Source organism: Orycteropus afer, unplaced genomic scaffold, assembly GCF_000298275.1.
Source record: "Orycteropus afer afer isolate SDZICR_OR568_19922 unplaced genomic scaffold, OryAfe1.0 scaffold00244, whole genome shotgun sequence".
Classification (NCBI taxonomy): Eukaryota; Metazoa; Chordata; class Mammalia; order Tubulidentata; family Orycteropodidae; genus Orycteropus; species Orycteropus afer.
Genome location: NW_006921831.1, coordinates 5116422 through 5122040, shown reverse-complemented (window position 1 = coordinate 5122040; position 5619 = coordinate 5116422).

The following is a 5619-nucleotide window of genomic DNA, read 5'->3' as shown; positions in this document are numbered from 1 at the left end:
CTATGGCCCCTAGCTGCCCTTCAGGCCTGGAATTGAACCCACACCTCTGGCCAAACAAAAGACAGGCAGAGATACACACCTTGGAGAGATCAATCATGGGAGAAAGAAGGGCTGTATATGCACCGGGAAGCAGCTCAGGGAGCAGCAGTGCATGGAGGGACGGACACAGGGAAGAGGTAACTATCAGGAGGAAGTGAGGAGAGCTGTTGTATTGTGGTAAATTGTAGTCAGTGTCATGAGACAAAGTATGTGAACTGATGTATGGAAAAGTGAATTTGCTCTGTAAATTTTCACCCAAATCACAATTTAAAAAAATAAATAAGAAAGACATCAGGCTGTGCTTGTCGTGTGTACAGACAAAACCATGTGGTTCCAAGCATCATTGCAATGGGGAAATGATGACAGCTGTGACTTGAGGGCATTAAAAAAAAAAAAAAAAAAAAACACTGCCATTGATTCCAATTCACAGCACCCCTAAAGGACAGAGTGGAACCGTCCTATAGGGTTTCCAAGGCTGTCAATCTACAGAAGCAGACTGCCTCATCTTTCTGCCACAGTTTGAACCTCTGACATTTTGTTTGGCAGCTGAATGTTTTACTCACGGTGCCACCAAAGCTCCCCCAAGTTCATTAGAAGGTTCATAAAATAAACTAGCCTAGAGTTTTAGCTTTGTAAGATTGTTGATACATGTAAACTGGGCTTACGAAAAACGTTTTTGTTGTTAACACTAACTATAGGAATATTTTTATTAAAAAATATTATCTGCACAAAAAGATAATCATTGTCGTGTTACCCTCTCCCTGCACCCCCTAGTGACCCATGTGTAGTGGTCTGGCCTCTGCCCCCTTCATCCACCGTGCTGGCCCTCTCGCCTCACCTTTCCTGATGATTCCACTCACAGGGTAATGCTGGTGCCCCTGGAGGAAGCCACAGCATTTCCACAAGCCCAACCCAATAGTTTAGTGGTAAAACTGCTGCAATGAAGGTGAAACTGTTAGTCTTTTTTTTTTTTTTTTAGTTTTTGTTCTATACAGACCCTTTTATAAGCCCTAAAAAAGACAGTCACCCAGATGAAGGAAACTGCCAGCATGTGGCCAGAACAGAGGCTATGGAATCTGGTGAGGCACAGTCATGGTGTTCATTATGTATGACAGAGAACACAGGAAATCTGCACAACCATGATTGGTGGCAGGTCAACCCATCACTGTCACAGGTGGCACTCGGCATGCACTCCAGGCCCACGTGATAACTGGCTGTTGGGCAGTGCCGTGGTCCACAGCAGGCAAGGTCTCTGTAACTGTAAGGGACCTTGCAGACCTGCACCTGTAGCGTCCATAGTGCTAAACCTCAGCTGTAGTCATGTGCACACCTATTAGGCTTCCTTTTCTTTACTGTTTACCATGTTAAATGTTGCCCAGTAGGAGCTCAGACAAGTCCACGAGAGCAGGAGTGTTTCCTATTCTGTCCATCAAAGGGAAGCTATGCTTGTCACTGTTACTGGTTACCACAGTCCCTTTCTGCACGTTTAGCTAAAATACCACGTTTCTTATCTCATGGTGTCAGTGGGCTAAGAGTCCTCTGCTCAGGTTTCACTGGGTGTGGCCCAGGTGATTGTAGGCTGCATCCTTGTCTGGGACCATGGGTCTCTCCCAAGTTCACTGGTTGTTCACTGGATCCAGTTCTGAGCCTGTGGGACTGAAACCCCTGTTTTCTTGGGAGTCAGACCCGGACAGGCCTTAGTCCCTGGTTCTTTGTGACCCAGACAACCTGGCTGTTTGCAACTCCAAGCACAGAGATGCTGTCCTGCTTCAATTCTGACTATGTTTGTTTTTTTTTTTTTTAGATTTTTTTTACTATTGAGGTGAAATTCATGTAACATAGATTTTTTAAAGTAAACAGTTCAGTGACAGTACATTTGCAATTTTGTGCAACCACTACTATCTAGCTCCAAAATATTTTCTCACCTCAAAAGAGAACCCATCGACATTAAGCAGTCACTCTGTTTTCCCTCCTCTCAGCCTCTGGCAACCACTGCCCTGCTTTCTGTCTATAGATTTGCCTGTTCCGGAAATTCCTCATCAGTGGAACTGTATGATAGGTAACTTTTATGTCTGCTTTACTTTTGAGGCTCAGCTACATAGTACCATGTATCAGAACTTTGTTCCTTTTATGGCTGAATATGTGTGATACACCACATTTTGCTTATCCTTTCTTTTGAGATAACATTAATAGACATTTGGGTTGTTTCTGTCTTTGGGCTATTGTGAAAAATGCTGTGTGAACATTGGTGTACATGTATCTGTCTGAATCTTTTGTGTATGTATGAAGAAGTAGAACTTCTGGGTCGTAAGGTGTGCTCACCTGCTAACTGAAAGGACAGCTGTTGGAACCCACCAGTCACTGTGCAGGAGAAAGATGGGGCAGTCAGCTTCCATAAAGATTGACAGCATTAGAAACCCTATGGGCAGTTCTACTCTGTCCTGTGGTTGCTATGAGTCGGAATCAACATGACAACAGTGGGTTTAGTGGTTTGTTTGTTTGGGGGGTTGGGAGGGTAAGGTATCTCTGTATAAGTTTTTGAGAAACCACCAAAGTCATTCCCGCAGTGGCTGCACCATTTGACATTACCACCAGCAATGGATGAGGGTTCCAATTTCTCCACATCCTCATCAGGACTTGTTATTTACTGATTTTTTTTTTTTTTTAGTCGTAGCTATTTGTGCTTTTGTTACTATTAGAGATAACCCACTGTTGAAAGCTAGGCCTGACAGTATTTCCCCTGTCTGTTCTAAGAATTTTATAGTTTATTTTGTATATTTAGATCCTTAAGCCATTTTGAACTTGTTTTTGTGTATTGTGTAAGGTGTGGGTCCTGTTTCATTTTTCTGCATGTAGGAATCCAGTTTACCCAGCACCATTTATTGAGGACACACTTCTTTCCCCATCGAAAGGACTTAGTGACACCCTTCTCAAAAAATTGGTTGACCATGGATATGTGGGATTATTTCTGGACTTTCAACTCCATTCCATGGGTCTATGTCTATTGCTATACCAGTACCAGGCTGTTTTGATTACTCTATCTATATAGTTTTTTTTTTTAAATCAGGAAGTATGAATCCTCCTATTTTGTTCTTCTCTTCCAACTTTGTTTTAGCTATTTGGGGCCTCTTACCATTCCATATAAAGTTGAGGGTTGGTTTTACTTTTTTTGTAAAGAAGGCTGTTGGAATTTGATAGGGATTGTGTTGAATCTATAAATCACTTTGGGTAGTATTGACATCTTAATATTTATTTAGCCTTCCAATCCATGAACATAGACCATCTTTCATTTTATTTACGTTTTCTTAATATCTTTCAGTAGAGTTTTACAACTTTCATGTTACAAGTCCTTCACATCCCTGGTTAGATTCATTCCTAAGTATTTTATTCTCATAGATGCTATTGTAAATGGAATTGTTTTCCTAATTTCCCTTTCATATTTCTTACTACAGGTGTGTGGAAACCATTTTTTGTTTGTTGAGCTTTTACCTTGCAACTTTGCTAAATTCCATTAGCTTAAGTTTTTTTTGTGGACCCTTTGTGATTTTCATTACATCACTATTCACAATAACCAAAAGGTGGGAATAACCTAAATGCCCATCAATAGATAAATGGATAAGCAGATACTTCTGGTAAGATGGCAGAATAGGCAGACAAGCTACACAGACCCTCTTCAACAAGGAAAAGAGAAACCAACTGACAGAGATACAGAAGATAATCCTGGAGCCCTGAACTTTGAAAGGAAGGATACAGAAGTGGATTAGGCACCAGCTAGTGGAAACACCTGAACAAAAACAGTGAGTACAGAGATGGTCAGAGCTATGGACTGTCAGCTACTCTGAGGCACCAACAGCCTGAATATTTCCAAGTGCTGTTGGGACTTGAGAATTGACCTCAAGATCAGCCCTGGTCACCAAGGGCTGCAGGGACAACTGCTCTGGTGGTCTATGACTAGGAAGGAAAACAGCAAGGAGGGAGACAACCTGAGCTGTGGACTTTTTTTTTGGTTTTGACAAACATAAATTTATTTGCTCACAGGTTAGGAGGCTGGAAGTCTGAATTCAGAGTACCAGCTCTAGTCTCGTTAATTTTTTCTATGGTCTTTCTATTTTCTGTTTCATTGATTTCTGCTCAAATCTTGATTATTTCCTTTCTTCTGGTGACTGTAGGCTTTTCTTGCTGTTCTTTTTCTAATTGTTGGAGATGTTGGTTTAAAGTATTGACTTTGGCTCTTTCCTTTTTTTTGATGTGTGCATTATTTCTATAAATTGGCCTCTGATCACTGCTTTTTCTGTGTCCCAAAGATTTTGGTATGTTGTGTTTTCATTCTCGTTTGATTCAAGGAATTTTTTTATTTCATTTTTTATTTCTTCTCTTACCCAGTCTTTCTTAAGGAGGGTGTTGTTCAGTTCCCATGTGTTTGCTCTTTTCCCATTGATCTTCCTATTGTTGATTTCTAATTTGATGGCATTGTGATCTGAGAAGATGCTTTGCAGTATTTCAATGTTTTTTAAATTTATTAAGGCTTGCTTTATGGCCTAACATATGGTCTATAATGGAAAATGTTCCATGTGCACTGGAAAAGAATGTATATTGTGCTGTTGTTGGATGAAGTGTTCTGTAGATCTCTATAAGGTCAAGTTGGTGGATTGTATTGCTTAGCTCTTCTGTGTCTTTGTTGAGTTTCTTCCCAGTTGTTCTATCTTTCATTGAAAGTTGTGTATTAAAGTCTCCCCCTATGACTGTGGAGTCATCTGTTTGCCTTTTCAACTCTTTTAAAAGTCTGATTTATGTATTTTGGGGTTCTTTCATTGGGTCCACAGTTCTCTATTATGGTTATATCTTCTTGTTCAATTGATTCTTTAATCATTATGTCATTCCTTGTCTTGTATGGTGGCTTTTGTCTTAAAGTCAATTTGATCAGAACTTAATATTGCCACTCCTGCTCTTTTATGGTTGCCATTTTCTTGATACATCTTTTTCCAACCTTTGATTTGTAGTCTATTTTTGTCTTTGTCTCTAAGGTGTGTCTCTTGTATTGTTGGGTTATGTTTTCTTATCCAGTCTGCAACTCTCCATCTCTTGAGTGGTGCATTTAATCCATTGACATTCAGTGTAATTATTGACAAGCAGGAATTGGTTGCTGTCATTTTGTTATATGTTTTTGCATGGTTTTCCTGGTTTCTTTGTTCCATATAATGTTCTGTGCTGAGCTCATTATGTTTATGAATCATGTTATCATTTCTATTGTTGATGTTGTTTCAGTATTTGCTAAGTATTTATGTTTGTCTGTGATGTGAAGGTTTATCATTTTTCTTTGAGGTTACCCTGTGATTTTTAATTTTCTCCCTGAATTTAGAACAGTCTATTCTATCTTGCAATTCTCTTGACTTCCTCACCATTCAGAAGTTCTGTAACTACACAATTTTTTCCCTCCTTTTCATTTGTAGTTGTCCCCATTTGCCAATTGATGTCTCTGGTTCCCTGTTGACTGCTAACCAGAAGACTGGGGGTTCAAACCCACCAGCCACTCCTTGGAAGGAAGATGGGGCAATCTACTTCCAGAGTGATACTGCCTCA